The sequence below is a fragment of the Micropterus dolomieu genome, linkage group LG23 (assembly GCF_021292245.1).
Source record: "Micropterus dolomieu isolate WLL.071019.BEF.003 ecotype Adirondacks linkage group LG23, ASM2129224v1, whole genome shotgun sequence".
In the NCBI taxonomy this organism is placed as follows: Eukaryota; Metazoa; Chordata; class Actinopteri; order Centrarchiformes; family Centrarchidae; genus Micropterus; species Micropterus dolomieu.
This window is the reverse complement of record NC_060172.1, coordinates 7,432,409-7,452,332: the sequence shown is the minus strand read 5'-3', so window position 1 is coordinate 7,452,332 and position 19,924 is coordinate 7,432,409. Positions and strand designations below refer to the sequence as shown.

Genomic DNA, 19,924 nt, shown 5'->3' with positions numbered 1-19,924 from the left:
TCTTGTGGTAAATAACGTGTGTGCTTGTTCATTTGTCCAAATGTCACTTCTCTTCTTACTGCTAATACACCAGAGGAGTACTCACAGACTGTTTATTGTTATTTTTTTTCTTCTTCTACAGACGCATTTAATGTAGTGACGGTGTCTACACTGCCGGAATTATACAAGGAGAAGAAGAACGCCGTGACAAAACGCGCTCTGTAGCGCTGTTTGTCTGTTGTCATCTATTGTAGAAACATGACAACAAAATACAGCAACCTCCATAGAAGGGGGTTATGTAGATATAAATGGCCCATTCTAAAGTATTAAAAACATAATGGCTCATTATGTATATTATATTGCATTTCTGTCAGTGAATCCTCAGAAATACTACACACTGAACCTTTAAATCATCTTACCTCATTTTCATAACTAATTTCTGAGCAAATAAAAAAAGAAAAGAAAGCAGAAAGAAAAGTGAGTGAGAGAGAGTGAGAGGGAACATTTTGTCCTGAAAATTATATTCTGAAACCTACTGATCTCATTCTGATGAAATCTGAAGACCTGACAACGTGTTCTTGTATTCGGCTGCTGAATTCAGTAGCATCTTAACACCATAAATACTATAAAACTATTGACAAAATCTGCAAGGATGATGAATCTCAATGCTTGGTTCTGCAGTTTCAGGCTGCACCAAATCCTTGCATTTGTGAGGAACAGAGAATGTTGCATTTTTTCTCGATAAATGACGGCAACGATGATAAATAGATAGATAGAACCAATCAGACCACGAGTGGTATGAAAGGAAGAGGCTTGTTTCTGATGTTGACAGCCAAAATAATGGATTGTAGTCAGATTGTATGGGATGTGATTGGTCTGCCAATAAAAATGGTTGTGTTTAGGTAAAGCTCACAGTTGTAATGTTCACTGAAAGCAGTTTAAAGTTGTTTACCCCCAGATGTTATGTCACTATGTGGCAATACATCGTTGTGTTTCCTGCTGCAGGAAAACATTTACACTTTAGTTCACAGTAAATGTGGCTACCTTGGCATTAGGAGCTCTGAAAATGTAAAGTGAAGAGATCCCTTCCACTTGAAAATGTATTTTTTTCGTGTGAGATTCAAGACGGCACTTCTAAAATGTTATCTTTGGCGTCCCAGGACTTTTTACTGGCACCTGTTATTTTCCACTTCAAGCACTGCCCATACCTCACCCGTTACCCAAATTGAGCTCCCTAGGGAAAATTCCCTCACAATATGTGGGTGGGGTTTCTGTTGTCGGATAAATAACGATGCCTGGGAGGGACCTTGTAGCATTTATTGGGGATGACAAAGAGACAGGGAGTAATAGAAACAGCGTCAAAGCCCCCAGACAGCTGCATGTCTTCTTGTCAAACATTTTGTCTCTCATTCACAACCGCACTTTAAAGAAAGAATACAGTATAGATGAACAGCAAAGATGAACAGCATAGAACAGACAGAGACATAAAGAGATTCAGACAGTTTCACAGCATGATGCACTGTTTCTGCAGAGGCCGAAATAGATGGACCTGCTTTCATCTAAAATATATATTTTCCCCAACCTAAGCCCTCGTGTGTTTTGTCATACACTCAGAGACTTGAGTTCTTTCTGACGAGACCCCCTGGTTCCTGCTAGGCTGGACATAATAGCAGCCCTATCAGTCGATGCTACTATTGATCTTCACAGCAGGTCAAAAGACAGACAGTGTTTATGCATGGAACAAGATCGCAACACTAACAGGAGCACACCAAACACGCAGACAGAAGACTCCTCTTTTTAAGAGTTCCTCACTGCCAGCTGGACACCAGAACAGTTCGTCAAATGTCAGATTGTCTCTGCTACAGCCACCTTCAAACACTCAAGAATAAAATACTAAGTTTAATATTAAATACTAAGCTTATTCAGAGCTGCCTTCTGTTTGTGGAAACAGGTTTGATGAGACTACACCAAAAAGTCTGTGCATTAAAATCAAAACTATGAGCTAAAATATGCTAAAAAAAAAGGCGTCAATTCCGTGTCGGTTCATCATATAAGCAACAATTCACATTGCAGATACGATCTTCAACACTGTCAACACAGTCAGTAGAAGTAGATTTGATAGAATGCCTGAATATACTGGTGCTGGGAGTGTTTCTCTGGTCTGTTTTTTTTTTGTCAATTCTTTAAAGATGCTTTGTTTGATCCTTGTTAATTCTGAGTTGCTTGAACATGTTTTTTCAAATTAGTTTAACAACCAAATCTAAATGAAACACAGCGGTGGAACAGTCCTCCCATTAAGAGTAAAACTACAGAGCTTTGTGGTCCTCTGGAGTCCAACACCACTTCAAAGAGAAACCGACCTTTCCTCTTTCCCCTCCTCTCTTCCTCTGCTCTTCTTCTGCTGTTCTTTATACTGCTTTCAGTCTCTTTAGACTCACTCGGTGACTCTTTTTTGTTGCCTACTACCTCTAATTTGACCATTTTACTTCTTCTGCACTCATCTCTCTTCTTTTCTCTGGAAAGAAACGGGATGTTAACCATTTAGATGCTAGATTTCTTATGGCTAACTAGGCCAATATTAGGGCTCCCAGAATTCAGAGAGGCTGTCATGTAGCAGGAAGCTCAAGGGTTTTGTATCACCAAACCTTTTTGAAGTGCTGTTGCTAAAGACTTTTGAGTTTAACCTCATCAATCAACTAAAAATGTGCTGTGTAAGGCTTATTTCTTGAAATACAGCCTTCAGAAAAGTAAGACTTGTGTTACCCAGACCATTACCTGGGAAGCATAACACCAAACAGGAAGAATGTAACCCTGTGAAACTGAGATACCTTTTGAAGTGTAATAAGAGAGAGGAGACAAAGTCAGAGAACACCGGTGAGAAGTCGTGTCTCTGGAGTTCGGGTCGATGACTTTGATGTATCTCAGAAAATGGATGCTCTTCCACTTACATTACATTTAAGACCCAGCCAAATAAATAGCACAATAAATTCAACAATGTGGATGCAGCCCAAGGACATCAACCTCATCATATGCTGAACTGCCTCCAGTGCTACATTTAGAAACAATAAGAGATAGAGAGTTATTGCAAGGGCAACCTGAACTGAGTTTGGTGGTGTGTCACACCCAAGTTCCTTGCAGTTTCAGCCGGGGACACCACTGAGTTCTCAATGGTAATGGAGAGGTCATGGACAGGAGATGCCTTTCATGTAAGGTAGAGTAACTTAGTCTTGTAACTGCGTGTTAGATCTTTTTGTTTTAAACCTAGAAATAGTTTCATACAGCCCAGTATTACCTTTCACGTCATTATAACCTTTTGCCCTTACTGATTAGCAGCTGGTGACATACGTCATTTTCAGTTGCCACAAAAGCTGCTCTGCCCGCGTCATCTCTGGAGATTCAGGTGTCCATGAAGAAGAATGTGTTGTAGCCTATGTTGGGGCTCATCTTTTTTTTTTTCAAAGAAATCTGCTGCTTTCTGTCAAAACATATGTTACAAATTTTCCATATTTGCTGCTGCAGGAAGATACCACTAACCACATTATACAGTTAATAAAGCCATCTTGTGAGGACAGCTCAGAAAATGCATCCAGTATTGTAAGGTAAAGACAAAATGGGGAGGAAATACAAATGTGTGGCTAATATGAGGTAATTATCAAAACAAAAGTACAGACGTTTAATAATAATAATAGTAATAATAAGGAATTTTATTTAGGGGCCTTTTTCAAAATACTCAAGATAACCTTACAAGACAGAATGAAATAATAGTGTAGCAATAAATCAGTAAAATTAACAAAAACTAAATTATAGTGCAAAAAAACAGTAAGGGTACATAGTCAATTAGAAACAAAAAATTGCTGTGACTAGATGAACAGTTTAAAAAGATGTGTTTTAGGTGAGATTTGAAAATAGAAAGCAAGTGATTGTTATGGATGTCTGGTGGAAGGGACTTCCAGAGACGAGGGGCAGAGCGGCCGAAGGCTCTAAACCTCATGGTGGTCAAACGGGCAGGAGGTGCAGTTTGGTGAATTGAAGAAGAATAGAATAGAAGGGGTTCTGGGCCCGTATTTATCAAGCTTCTCAGAATTACTCATAAGAACACTGCTAAGAACTGACTTAAGAGTAAACAAAATTCTTGGCTAAAAGCTGAGCTTAAAAGTTAGTTATCAAGCATCATAGTCCCAATTTGAGTGAAGTGTAGGACTAAATGTAAAGTGTCAGTCTTTATGACACTTTGCTGTGCCGCAAACAGAATTTTGGATGACGATGTAGCCAAGGACCAATCACTGAATAGATTTCCTTATTTAAGAATATTCTCAGATAAATTCACATTGAATGGTGAAATTCCCAAGAGGAGTTTATATTCAACACACATTTAACAATAAAGATTTATTAGAAGTGAGAAAAGAAGAGAAATTTGGACCCACAAGAGCAGACAGAGCGTGTTGGCCACCATAGCTTCTCCTGTGCGCTTTGAAAGGGAGGGGTTAGTGGTGCGTCCATGTGACATCGGAATAATCAGAATCTTTTTTTCCTCCTTAAATCTTTATATAAAAAAGAGAAATAATGGGACATGGGACATAAAGAAGTATACAATGCAAAATCACATAATGCATATACATATGTTGCAAACATGTAATTTGTAATATGGTTATAATGGTTAATTTGCTGTCCATGAAGAGTGAACTAGATGTCTGCGTGTTGTTTATATGCTCTGATAATGATAATTCAACACATCTTTGTAGTAGCGTCCATGTTGATTCCACATTCCCACTTAAGAGCACATGAACACACACTGAAGTCAGAAGATCGACTTCACAACTCAGGAAATGGGACCATCTGAGGAGCAAGTGAATGCACCGTGAGCCAGTGGTTGCAATTCGCAACCCTCACCACTAGATGCCACTAAAACTTACACACTGAATAAGTTTTGGGGTTATTGCAGCTGATTTTAGATTTGAAGGAACAATACCAGAGGTGAGACAGGGATGTATGATGATTTTGTGTTGTAGATGTAATTTTTAAAGCCACAACATTAAGTAGGAGCAATTTATTTCTCAAGCAAACAAAACGTTGCATGTCCTACACATGATCAAGACAGGTTGACTGATAGAGCAGGAATTATTCCATATTTGTTTGGTTATTTGGTCACACGCAATTATGTCATGAGCGGGTATGAAGGACCTTGCTCAAGGGTATGTCAGCAGGAGTAATTACCGAAAAGAGTCCTGGTGTTTCAGTCTGTCAGGCTCAAACTAATGACTTTCAGCACATAACCATTTCATCTCTAACATTAGCCACCTGATGCCTCATTAGCAGAGCATTTGTGTTTGTATGTGTGTGTTTTGTGAACGATCAAACACCAATATCACCTCAGAAGGACCAGCAGAGACAGTTCGCCAGTTAACTTGTGATGCAGAACTTCAACTCAGTATTGTTCACACCACAGCAAACAGTGTGATGGATGGATCATTACTGTAGTTTAAAATGCTCCACAGAAGTTTGATGCCTTCTTATATCTTCAACTTGTCTTGTACCCATTCCAACTTTATTCTAAACACGTCTGCAGTCAGCCACTCGACTCTCACCAGGAGGTAGACCAAACCAGCTTAAATAGACTGCTACTCAAACAAAGTAATGTGGACTCATCCTTCATAAACAATGCCTAAATAACTTATGACTCTGGAAAGTAGAGAAAGTTGCTGGCATTGAAGTGAAAAAAACATTTAGAAAAGAATTTAAATTCTGGGGAATGGATCAGAATGGATCTCCAACTTGGCAGCTGTTATAGTTGCCAGTGACATTACAATCAGCACTGAATCCAGTACATTTGTTGGTCATGCTCTGGTAGACTTGAGCATAACGTGTCATGCTTCTGAATAACAATATACTAATCATTCAATTCCTAATGCAAAAAAATATTATTTTTATCAAATAATCTGAGTGTTATACTTTATGGCCTAACTGGTCTAAAAAAATTTTCATCGTCGGTTTGCTGTGACCAAAGGGAATCACTTATAGATAATAGAAAAGGGCTGTAAATCCTCTTCTTCGTGTTGAATGAAAGCACTTTACTCATCCAATGTGCTCTGGAATTGATTTAACCACTAAAACAGCAGGGGGCACTTTGGCTTTCTCTCAGCTTTTTAAGGGATCGGACAATGTGACTGATCAATTACAATGATAAAGGAAGAAATATTTTCATATTTTACGTTTTATGTATTTTATGTACCCTCTGTTTGCTGCGGCAATTATGTGCCTGGTTTCAGCATGTTTAAAGCTCTTCATGGCCTCTCGCCTTGTTATATTTCTGACCTTTTAGTCCCATACGCACCAGCACGTACCTTGAGATCCTCGGGCAGAGGTCTGTTGTCTGTTCCAGAGTCTCGACTGAAAACTAAAGGGGACAGAGCGTTTGCTGTCAGGGCCCCGAGGCTCTGGAACAGCCTGCCCGAGGAAATCAGGTCGGCTGAGTCAGTGAACTCTTTTAAGTCCCTTCTTAAAACATACTTTTATAGGAGAGCCTTTCCCGATCTTATTTGACTTTATTTTATCCCTTTTATTTTATTCTATTTTACTTATTTTATATTTATCTTAAATGTGTATTTTAGTCTTTTCAATGTTTTCTTGCTTTTATCGTGTATTGTTTTTGTATTATTGTCTTTTGGGTATTATTGTCTTTACACTTGTTAAAGCACTTTGTAACTTGTTTTTGAAAAGTGCTCTACAAATAAAGATTATTATTATTATTATTACTACTGTTAATGAGTATGTTTTGTGTTTTAATGTCTTACCATGGTAAAATCTCTGGAATTGGTTTCTCTTAGAAGATATTTGTTTTAGTGAGAATGCCTCAAACAATTAATTTCTTTTAATAATGGTGCTCCTGGATTACCTCTTAATTTTTTATAAATCTAATGAGTAATGAATGGGATTATGAATTGATTATTTTGATTATATTTTGAAATTAATGTCTTGCCGCAACTTCATCTTTGCATTTTGGAACTATTTTTGTAGGCAATTAGTACAGTTGCCCAGCAGCCTAATTACAGTGATACACAGCAGTAGAACATGTACAAATCCTCATTTAGTGTACTTCAATCTGTCTTCCATTAAGGCCCCCTGATTGTTCATTCTTGGGCATTAAACAGCAGGACCAAAATTACACATTTTCACAGCAACATTCAAGTATCCGTCAGCCAGTGATTTACCAGACGTTTCCTTGTAACTTCTGTATGTTTCTGTGTTTTTATCTCTTCATGTTTTCTAATCATGCATTTTGTTGGCTGCCTTGCAAAAAGCAAATTTTGCCATTAGGGACTATAACATTTTGAAGTTGAGCTTTATTAGTCATCCCCTGAGCACTGATTTCATGAAGTTAGCAGACTGCCTCAAATGTAATTAGTGTCTTCAACTGTAACGCCATTTCACACTTCTGAAATGCAATGCACGCCTATTGTCTCGCTCTCATTATTCCTTTCATTTTGCTAAAATGAATTGCATGTGAACTGTGAAAACAGCCTGCCGACGGTCGTGGGTCGACTTTTTTTCCCTCTCTGTCTCCCTCATGGCTCTTTCTTCCATCTCATTCTCTGTTGACCTTTCAGTAAAGGCTGCTGGAGGTACTGAGGTTTAATTGTCCCCAGTGAGAGCCAGTAACTCCGATCTCATCAACAGCATGGGATTTAATGCCGCCAGCAGCCAATTCTGCATTCTGTTGACTAGTGGCAAGAATGGGCTTTTCGGATGCAGCTTGGGACTAATTCATGGGGGAAGAAGCTGGACGTGAATGAGGAAAACTATTGGAGGCTTGACCCTGGCTGGCAATCTTTTTTTTTATCTGGTTCACACTTAAACTTGTTCTCACAGCCAAAATGCAACTTTCTTACCACCTGGATCTTTACTGTTGTTTTAGAGATATGATAATAACTTTCAGCAACATCATTGTGGAGACTCAGGGATGCATGAAAGACCTCATTAAAGCATTATCATGTCATCTGTTGGCTAGTTTTTTGGTATTATCATAATGTAATTATCTGAGATCCAAAGATATTCAATTTGCGATCAAAAGTGAGAAAAGCAGCAGTTTATCATATTTGAGAATGGTTGGCCTTTTTGACGGTAGTTGAGAATAAATTGTTAGTTCAATTACTGAACAAAGTTGAAGAAGCCTGTACCATCGATTAAAGTTGGCCATTGCAATTAAACTAGATAAGTGCACAACACTGCAAAAGTCAAATATGAACCAATACGAATTTCTCCAGCAGAAATACATAACTGTAAACTTTTGCGTTGGGACAATTTATTTTCAAGTCATTAGATGGCGTGCCAGAACATAGTCAATTTTTCATTCATTAGCCATCATATGCTGTTTGCCTGTTGTAGCTCAATCAGTACAGGACAGAACTCCTCTTTGAAAGGTTGTGTGTTCAATCCCCACTTGCTGCTAGAGTTATTTTTCTCCTTTTTCAACAAATTGATTAAGGAGAGATCGTTTTTATATGTTCAAAATTAAGCATGTGCAGGAGTGTGTGCAATTGGTCCACATCAAACTTAGGAACGCTTATTTTCATTTCCCCAGTATCTCCAGACAGGAAATTCCTGCGTTTCTCATTCAGCGGAATCCAATCTCACGTTTTCTGACAGCTAGAGACTTTTTTGAATTTCCTTCAGAACTTCAGAAGTAAAAGCTCTCAGTAAACAAGCTCTCATGAAGTACTGCTGCAAAGACGTTCTTACGCTTTTATTTTGTAGGTTCAATTACTTAAGAGGAAGCTATTATATGAGTAAATTTTGCTGTCATGACTAAGATCTGTTTCACCACCAGCCGCTATTGCCGCTATTAAGTAATCTGGCCACGGGCCAGATATTATTGCTGGCAGGCCAGCTTTGGCCTGCTGGCCGCCTATTGCCGACCACTGGTCTATCTCTCTAAATTCTGAGTCAAGTACAAAGTCAAGACCTATAACTCCCAAAGCCCGAATCGTAATCGTTGGGTTTCAAATTGCTGTTGCTGTCTGCTGAACAGGTTTCCCTTATGCTTGTGCAGTGTGATTGGTTCCTGTTGGATTGATTCAAACTATATCCGCGGTCAGGAGTGAGAGCTGATTCACTGCTATTTCTTTAATAACATAATTGTTCAATTTCAGACTAGGTATAGCAAGTCATTGAAGTCAAAAAGCAAAAGGCTAAGAGAATACTCGAGTCACTGGTCAAGTGGAGTCTTAAATCACCAGATCTGATGATTTAACAGATAATACAAAGTTTGACAGCCTGAGCGTCATAGGCATTGTTCTTCTTTAACCCGAAATTCATTCAGAAGGTTGATGGTTGAGGACAAAACAGATAACTGGGGCCATATAAAGTCAGTTATATCATAATATTATTATAGTCTGATGAAGAAATGCTAAAATGGAGACATAGTTCTTGGTTTTCTTGTAGTCAAAAGCATCATCATCATAATCAACGTCAGCTGCCTCTCCTCCTCCTCCTCCTCCTCCTCCTCCAGCTTCTTCATCTTCTCTTTGTTTAACTTCTCTTTACCCACCCCATTTTCCATGAGTGAAACCTGTAAAAAAAAAAGCTTATCAATGTTGCTTGGAGAAAGGCAGGCTGCAATCAGAGGGGAAATTGCTGCTCTTTCACTAACAATCTGCAGCAGAGCCAGGGATATTTATCTACTGAGAGTCTATCTGCAAAAGGAAAATGGCCTCACATTGTAGCTTTTCCCACATAAAAATAGATATAATTGCATAGGTTATCATGAGAAAAAGGGTAGAACTCAAACCGTTGAAGAATTCAAAGCCCTAAAAATGGAAAATGCTTCTCATGAAATGAGAAGGAATTTTCATGAAAGGTTTCTAATTTTGGATTGAAACCTCTCAGTTTTTTTAATTCAAGCCTCCTCAGGAAGCCGCCATGCAGCTGAAATAAGCTGATTGTCATGAATGATTGATTTCTAGGCCATAATAGGCAAATGAGTGTTGCAGTGGTAAAGTTCCAGTCAACTACCATAGAGACACTGAATTTCATGACTTAAGCGTTACCTCTGTCTTTCTTTAGAGTGCTGACGTGTTTGCTGGTGGAAGCCAGTGAAGCATCTCATCCTTGATGCTACACTAATCAGTCCATTTGGTTGGTCAAATACTAAATAAACAAGAAAACACTTTAAAATCTGCAAAACTATAGAGTTAACCACTGAGCGTTAATACTGACTGAGTGAATGTGGATGGATCAAACAAACAGGACTTTCACCACGGAGGACTCTGTTCACATCTCGTGTGAAACAAACAGTCAGTGTTGACTAATTAAGGTACGTAAGTTAACAATTTAGGTGCGTATATAACATAACTTAACTTACACACATGCGTATGTAACTTAACTGACTAAACAACTTACTTACCTACCGGTCGATTAAGGGGAGTGAGGCGTCAAAGGCGGTATAACAGAGCAGTCAATAAAATGGTTTTTTTTTTTTTCAAATACTGCAAATCTTTGAGCAAACAGTCAAATGTGCACAAAAAATATTAGGCTGATGGGTTCAGTTTTATGCAAGATTAGCTGCGGACAGACACACGCATACACACACACATGACCAAACACATGATCCCCTCCAGGCTTATGCCTGACAGAGATAATGATTTGTTTCCAAGACACTAAACAGTCACACTCAGAGGTCAATAGAAAAATCACTTAGGCTGACTGAAAACTCTCTAGCTGCCACTCCACTGCACCGGCCTGAGTCTCCCTCTGCCATAAACCAGCAAAACAAGCATCACAGCTGTGTGTGTGTGTGTTGGTGTGTGAGAGAAACAAAGACTGACAGAGTTGCGTGTTTTTCTGTGTGTGTGTTTGACTCTGAGTCATAAATATAGGTGGCAGTCCTCTCTCAGGTTACAGCGGGAGGTAAATGTCTCGGAAGCTCTGAGGTCATCTCCTGTCCTGACTGCTTATGTTATTCCAAAGCCTCTACTGTTATATCAGAGCATGGGTCATCACATAAAGGAGAGGCAATTGTTCAAGTCCTAGTTCATATAGGCTGTGCCCTCCATTAGCTGGCGTTACAGAGTTTATCCCTGCTGACTGAAGTCTTAGTCCGAGCTTACAACCGTGTGAGCTGTTGAAGAAATCATCAGAAGTCCAGTTAAAAAAATTATTCATTTTAGGATGAACCACCGCTTGAATGGCAAGAATATTGTTAACACCCAGGTCAAAAGTACAAACTCATATATTCCATTATCCTCACTGAGTGAAAAATGACAGCAGTTCCCACTTCAAATTCAGAGACATCACTATGACTTTGCCAAATTTGCTGCAGAAATATGTATTCAGTAAACCAGCAAACATGAATAAACAACATCTGACAGTGAGCTTTTGTGGAGTTGGTGAGTGCTGATAGTTTTGCTGAAGATGGGAAGGTCAAGCTCCCCCACTGGGCCTGGAGAGGCAGAGATGTTGGCACTGCTGGCCCCGCTTTGGCCCCTCCTGGGACTCGGAGACTCTTGCTTCAGTGGTCCAATGTGGAGCTGCTGCAAACCTTCTCCTGCAGGCTTCAGCTCTGTCTCTCAGGAGCAGTGAGCCATATCCCACAGTCACAACAGTTCACCTCACTTGACTTTAAGTACAGGCTCCAGTGGGGATATACCAGGTACAGAAGTGTTTCATGTTTTTTATTCCTCCCTCCCCTTTATTAATCTCTCCCTAGCAGCAGAGACCAGGCCGACCATCCCTAGTTGCATGTCCTGTTAAAGTGCACTGCAGTAACAAAGTTAACTCTTATCTGTCAGTTTACTGAAGCAGATGTGACTAAAACCTCACCTGTCATTAAGTGTAGATCGTGTGAAGTTGCTTTATGCAAAAGGTTTTGGTGGTCTCAGCAGCAGTATTTGATTATAGTAGGATCTGTTCTGACTGTTCTTCTGTTGAAATGAAGACATACTTTTTTCTGAACCTCTAGGACAATCAGTCTGTTGTTTGTATATCTATACTTTCAATTTTTATCTTCGCTTTAATCATATTTCTAAAGTTTATTTAGTTGAGTTATGACTATTATTACTATTATTATTTATTTGTCAAGCTAACAGCAGTGACTGAAGAAATTAGGAATAAGATACATCAACTATATTTTGCTTTCCAAAGGAAGCAGATTGTGACTCCAATTCCCCAAAAAGTTGAACTAACCCTGACCCTGTGGATTTTCTAATTCAGGTTTGGATAGAGAATAAATTCAGCTAATCAGCAGGAACGCTGACACTCAAATGTTAACCGCACTGAAGTCTCACCATTACATCGGCTCCCTCCTCCCTCCAGGCTGCTTTTCTGGCTCGAGAACAGGCATGGTTCACTGGAGTGGAAGGACCCAGAAGGGAGGGCAGCCAATACATCACACATCACACATCATCCCCCCCCCCCCACCTCCTTTTTAGCTCATTACCACACAGACTCTGGACCGCCATGTCCATGAGGTGAAGCCACTTTAATCTGTCTCAATCTGAGAGCCCTCGGCTGTCTCTGCTGCCACAACGAACCTATTTAACATGAAGGGAAGCTGGATTTGCAGCCGGATGAGCTGTACATCACTGGAGACAAATGCAAGGAGTAACACACTCATACACACTCCAGAGCAGAACACAGGCTCATACGCACCTGCACGACAAACAGCAGACATGTATTGTTCAGTATGTGCACACACAAAGACACACCTACACACTAACATAACAGTCACAAACATACAGATCAAAGTCAGACTGACTTTATGATTGAAGCTGCTGATCACATAGAGAAACATATTATAATATACCACAGACCCTTCACTTCTTCCCCACTAGTGGGAACTTTCTGCAGACCTTTTTTAAGACAATAGTGCTGGACAAAAGTACATTTTTGAGTCTTCTATCATACTATGTATTGTATTTGTATGGCTGTTGTTTGCTAAGAGGTTGCCTTTTCTAAAAAAAGACCAACGTGGAAAGAATCAGCCATAAAAGACCAGTGGCCCATTCGGGACACCAGCTGCATCGACATTGTTGTGTTTGACAGCCTACTAAAAACCATGGACAGGGTAAAATCATCATTATGTGTCATCACTGGGAGCAAATTCATGCAAATTCTATTAACTTTTGACTTGACTTTTCTGCCCTGAGCTCTCTTCGTTTCTGACCCTGACTATGACCCCAAACTGTGGGCTTCATACATCTTACTGCTATTGCATTAACCTTTAGATCTTCTCTTAATTTACTCTGTAAATGTTTAGCATTACATTGACTCTGCCAAATGTTGAAGCTGCTCTATGTGGAAAAATGTGTGGGCTACCAGTGTCAAGGAAAGTCAAATAACAGTTTCCTGTAGTATAAATTAATAATAAACTGTAATTAATCATTTTCACAGAAAAGGTGTTTCAAAGCAAATAAATTAAGGAAAGTAACTTGCACTATTATTGCATAGTCATACTGAAAATGTTTTTAGTGTTAATCAAACAGCATTTGAAAAAATGTAATACTGTAAATACACACACTTACAGTTGGTTCAAGATCACAATGACTAAAACCTAAAAAACCTAAATAAAAACAGATAATCACCTTTGTACTGCACATGGTTTACAGTTTTAAAAAATCCAAAAAGCATAATATAAATATTTAAGAATGGATCATGAGAGAATCCCTATTTTCTCCTCCCATCTCTCTAATTCTGCCCTTAATGTCAGTGGCACGGCATTAATCATACTTCATATTTAATCTTGTAGATGTACATGGGTGCATCTGTATGTATCAAACTTACAGTGCACAAGTATGTGTGTATGCAATTGATCACACAGAAGCAGTGTGCATTTACAAGCACATGACTGGTGTATTTGTTTTGGTGTTTGTGTGCTCCTGTGTGTGCTGCACAGTAATCACGGTGTACTGTATATGAGCTGATAAGCTGTTGAACCATGCTAATGTACGTTTTCGAAGAGCCATTTGTAGAGCACTCAAGTTGGACTTGACACACATTTTCATAATGGCTTAAAACATGAGTGGAGAGCACGGCCCCGGACGCATTTCTGGTCTAATAAGCTGCAGATGCATAAAGATGATCTGATCATTTGACACACTGCTGCTTCTCTTTCTACAAAAGGAATTTTCTTTGTGTTTGAGGTTACTTAGGACCTGGCAGGAAGCTGGAACCTTTCAGAGGGCCCACTGTATGCTACATATGCGCTATAATAAATTAATGCTAAATAACACAAAAGTGAAAAAGTAATAATATAATAACACTATGAAGGATCTTCAACCAGATCCAAACCCAAAATGTAAATTCAGACTGGGTTCAGGCACATTTTTATGCTTGTACTATAGGTTTCAGAACAAGACAATGGATTTCAGCTTTGGCACTGGGTTTGGCTACACACTTTTGTTACTATAGAATACATTTCTGAACAGGGTTATGGCATGCTGTATTTTTTTATTTATTCCAGAAACCGCTAGAACATATCGCTCCCCCCTGCTAAATGTTAAAGTGAGCGTTTTGAGTTGTTTCTGACAGAGGCCGGAACAGAAAGCTTCACAAGTCTGAATAAGGAGAGATAAAAACACTGGTGAAAAAAAAGAGGATATTTTATCCACAGCCAAAATTCTCTTTCTATTTGGCTGTGGAGGTCAGAGAGATTTAATGTTTTGCTGAAGACATTTAAGCCGGATGGATTTGTGCCAATATGAAATTCACATAAATATTTTAAAAACCAAGTGCATGCACGCATGCTGCAGATTTTTACACTTTTCATATACACATATATACAGAGTGCTGTAAGATTTAAGAACTACACAGGTTAAACTTAGTTCAAGGGATTTTGAGCACACATCCTCCTAAACACCATTCTCCCTGACATCCACTGCTGATCTATATTCATAACGCTCTGTAATTGCAGTTGATGTAAATATTTCATCTCTTCATACCTCTCCTCACCTCCAACCTTCCTACTACCTCAACTTCCTGCAGTTTTACAGTTTTTGAAAACAGGGATAAATCTATAAGCATCTACTGATCTGATGTACATTAATGGATTTCTACTGCCTCATTAACAAAATTGTTTCTGTAGGCTGGTTTATGGATTCACCCTTCTTGTCCCACATACTTAGAAGGAATTCAGGAGAGAACAAACATCCCATAACAACAGACTTCACTGCTGTCCTGGGTGTGGCACACTGAAAATAGCACTTTGGCGAGGGCATTACCACCAAAGTGCACAGGTTTGGGACCACAGAGCTAATTCTTGACTATTTGTGTCAAAAGCAAACTTATTACATTTGATAAAATGGAAGGCTATGCAGACGCCAACAAAACTCAAAAGATATTGATTGTGCTATAGTTCATTCCATTATACAGGTTTTCACTTCTTAAATGTGTGTAGCTTCTGTTACCGCATATAATTAATTTAGCGTGCTACAATAGGAAGGGGGCGTGTTTGACGTTGATTTCTTCCCTTTCAAACTTATCTACCACATTTCAAATGTTTTCCTTATTCTATAAACTTCAGGCAGACACATTAAAAACATTATAACACTCCCAAGTGTAGCGTTCTGTCAGAACATACGGCTCAGCATCTGAGAAACTGCTCTCTTGATTTATGCAGATCTCATATTAAAGCCCCGCTGTAAAGCAGACCTCATGTATTATTCACAGCAATGGCTGTGTGTGTGTGTGTGTGTTTGTATGTATGTGCTACATAAATGTGTGTGTCATACTCTGTTGCATCTGTATCTGACTCATCACAGGCACAGTGGATTACTAAGCAGAGAAAGAGACAGCATGTGGAGCAGATGCGATGGGACAGACAGGGACAGTAAGAAATAGTAAAACTGAAACTAGGCAGAATAAAAAAAGAGGGAAAGACAGACTCGGGGCTTATCTTACAGGGACAGCGGCACAACAGATGTGGATTCATTTGATCATTAACATCTTTATTATTGTTCACATACTTTAACCTAATAATCCATGCTACTTTTATAGAAGTAAATGCCTATTTTGCTCTTTATTGCTCATTAATTAACTGACTGACTGTACCCCAGTTCATAAAACTTCAAACACCTGGGGCCAGATAGATAAAAGCTGCTTAGACAAAAAACATGCTTTTACTATTTCCAACACAGAAAAGGATGTTTTTGTGTGGTGTAGTGAAAATGTACAAACACATACTTCACACCATTATTTGTTTAGGCTGTTATGCAGTTTCACTGATTGTTTCTCATGACTTGCAGTTTACACATTTTAAAGTCACATTTTTAAACTTAAGGTGATTTGAAAAGTTTGGTTTTTTTTTATATTTTTACATAGAAATTAACATTTTCTTTCCCTGTTTATGTTGTTTTTTGTCCTTTATTATTAAGCCCTTTGCAAAATTTCTTTCAATATTAATGCTATGAATTACAACCTTGATTACATTTTTGATGTTTGCTGATGACAAAACAAATGTATAAGAATATTTTTTTTGCAGAAAGATTAAGTCATGAACCTACACAAAGTTGCATGCATCTGACCCGTGGTGTCAGTACGTGCCAAACAGACATTAAGTTGTTTATACTATACTTACACAGCAACAGAAACTAAACAGACACTGCTGACCAGATGTAACCTGCTGGAAGTGTGGTGTAAAAACAGCTCAGGAGTGATAACTAAGCATCAGAAATTTAGACAAAATGCATCTATTCTGTGAACCTGAGTTAAAATGGTTCATATCTGAGCTTCTCAGCATTTGTTTTGTTTTGATGTACAATAGCAGTTGCATGGTGTTTCTCAGAGGAGAGGAGAAAGGTCATGGTTTCATCCTTCAGTTCTGGTTCATTTAGACTGAATAACAATCGGACCAGGGTCCAGAGGAGTAATTTTAGATTTCAGCATCTACACAAATCACAGCTGCTGATACAAAAAGACCAACAAAAAACTACACACGTAATACATACGGCGCCAGCGGTAGAGCCCCTCGCCCAGGACTTTCAAACAGCAGTTGAAGCTGTGCTCTGGCGTGCCTCTCTTCAGGCACAAGGAGCAAGCTGGTGACTCCACCTTCCCAACAACAACAACACTTTTCTTCAACACTGAGCAGCGAGGTTGTTCTGAACTGGTCGATGTTCCTTTTGGAGTCGTCACCCTTCTGCACACCTTGAGTGAGCTGGTAAAAAACTTTTTCAATGACTTTATCTAAGAACAGTAGGTATGATATAGGTTATCCAGTACTGTTGCATTAACACTGCTCTTCTTTAGCAGAGGCTATTTTGAAAGCATTAGGAAAAATGGCAGATTGGAGGGAGCTGTAAACTATGGCTATTAGTTCTTTTATTAGGCTTCTCTAAACTGTTTTGTGGAAGATGGTCTGATGGCACTGAGGCAACAGGTGGATTCTTCTCAGAAGAAACTGGTTCTTGGTATTCAACTAGTCTGTTCCTGGTAGTCACTTGTTGATACAGCTATAAACATTGTAAAATACATCTTGTGATGCACCTGGGCATGTAATCAGACTTTTGATTGCCCTAACAGCCCGCTCAACCTTCCCGCTGCTCTGTGGGAAATGGGGACTGGATGTCACATGGCTGAAGCCCCAATCCTCTCCCTGAGTGGACCACTTTAGGTATACCATGATGAGAAAAGATAGACTTGAAGTGCTAAATCACAGCTCCAGATGTTGTGGATGTCAGTTTGGCCTCTTCAAAACATCTTGAGAAGTAGTCCACAAAGGCCAGGTAATGTTTTCTGTCTGAAACAAATCTGCTCTTACAGTAGACCATGGCCTTGGTGGGAACTCATTAGGCATCATTGTTTGTCTGAGATTTATTCTCTCATGGCTACACCTGTCACATTTCTCTATCATTTGTGTCAGCTCTCTACTGAGGCCTGGCCACCACACTGAATGTTTAGCTCGCTCTCTGCACTTTGTTATTCCCAGGTGGTCCTCACGCAGCTTTGACAACATGTCTGCCTTCAGTGATGCTGGGATGACTATCCTGCTGCCATATAGTAGTAGACTATTATGGACTGTGAGCTCACCTGAGAATGGCAGATAGGGCTGGAACGCTCTTGCAAAGGAAAACTTGTCTGGCCATTCTTTGACGCAGAACTTCTTTGATTGGTGGAGTACAGCATTGTCGTCCTGGTGTCTCTGGATTTCTCTTTTCTGTAGCTGGGAGACTCGCTATGACAGATTCAACACAGAGGTTGATTTCCTCCTCCTGCAGCCCCTCTGCTGTGTGGCTGACAAGAGCTTGGGACAGCACATCTACAGTTGCAATGTCTTTGCCAGCCACATGTGATATAGTGTAGGCAAACATCACACAACGCAGTCAGCTGAGACAAGCATTTCTGCATTTGGATCATACAATGCAAGCCCTGGGGGTGTCGTCAGTAACTCTTTGATGCTGTTGAAGGCCAGATGTTGTATTTGAATTTCTCAGCAGGTCTCTGAGAGGTCATGTTCTCTCAGCCGGGTGAGGCAGGAACTTCCAAAGGTGGTTTTTCATGCACAAAGTGTCTCACCTCACTGACATTACTGGGCACTGGAATGGCAATGCACACTTTATCAGGTTCTGTGCTGACCCCCGATGCCTTAATGACCTGCCCCAGGAACATTATCATGCTCAGTGAAAATTGTCGTTAAGCATTACTCCTACCTCCTGCAGTCATGACAGCACTCTCCACAGCCTCTCATCATGCTCTGTCTGTGTGGCCCCCCAAATGAGCTCATCTGACACAGAACAACCTCAAGGCCCTCCACGATGCGTGACATGCATTTGTGGAAGTGTTCTGTTGCCAACAAGGTTCCAAAGCCTAGGTGAATTTAACACCCGAACAGAATTATGAAAGTGGTTAGCATAGATGACTTCTTGGACAGTGGAATCTGCCAAAATCCCACGTTGGTTAGCCAGTATCGACTTGTGCGTTGACATTATCCACATCCATGTCTGTCATCCATGGACTGCTATTTGCATCAGCTGACAGTGAGCCCAGAGATGCTACTTCCTCTCAGTGTCACCGTAGCTACATGGATTTCACACATATATTTAGTTTTGCACACTCTGGTCTCATGTCCCTTTATTCTGCAGTTACATTGCTTCCTTAGCTGGACATTGTCGCAGGCTATGCCCTCTTGTATCACCGCATCTTCTGCATAGTGTCTGTCTTTTCTGCTGTGCTTTCTTGACTGTCTGCTTTTATAGCGGCTTGAATTGCTTTAAACAAGCGCTATCGCACTGCCTCGTGTGTATGCTGTAAAACTGTGTGTTAATTTTAAGCATTTCTTGTTGCTTCTTCACTTGCTGACTTTATCAAGTTTCAATTTAGGATTGAGTTGTAACCGTTCTGACAAACGGTTATCTCTTTGACCCACAACAAGTCTATCTCTCACCATTTCATCATGTAGTGCCCCGTTTCCACATTGCTCTGCTAGGGAATACAGCGCTGTGTGAAAGCTGCCAGCCAACTCACCCATTTCTTGCTGCCTCTGATTAAACTTTGACCTCTCAAAGATCACATTTCTGCGTGTTACGAATTGAGCATCCAACTTCCTCTTGACTGTGTCGTATTCTCTCGCTTCCCACGGGACTGAGGTGCAGGGAAACCAGTACGTATATCTTCCGCCTCCTCTCCCATTGTGTAAATCAGCGCATTCAATTAACTTTTGTCCGCTTGTGTCTGTAATCCATACCAGATGCAAAATCTTTCGAAGCATTTTATCCACTTATTCCAGTCTTCAGCTTGGATCGTGAACTTCTCTGGTGGAAAGACTCGAAACTGATGTCGATTAACTCATAATCGCCGCCTGTGAGCTTGCTAGCTTTAGCGTTAGGCGAAGCTTTTGTCAATTGGCGAAGAGAGAAAAAAGAACTTGCCTTCTGACACCATGTTACGTGGTTTATAGGTACACCGTAACCTTACTAGGAGGCTCTACACAAGGACCACAGCAGCATGACTGTTGATCCCC

General features: G+C 39.9%; 1 protein-coding gene across 2 annotated transcripts in view; it reads right to left on the bottom strand.

Moving 5' to 3' along the window:
- The window catches only part of sgcd (sarcoglycan, delta (dystrophin-associated glycoprotein)), a 167,703-nt gene that overhangs the window by 116,149 nt on the left and 31,630 nt on the right, over positions 1 to 19,924 (bottom strand). The window lies entirely within an intron of this gene.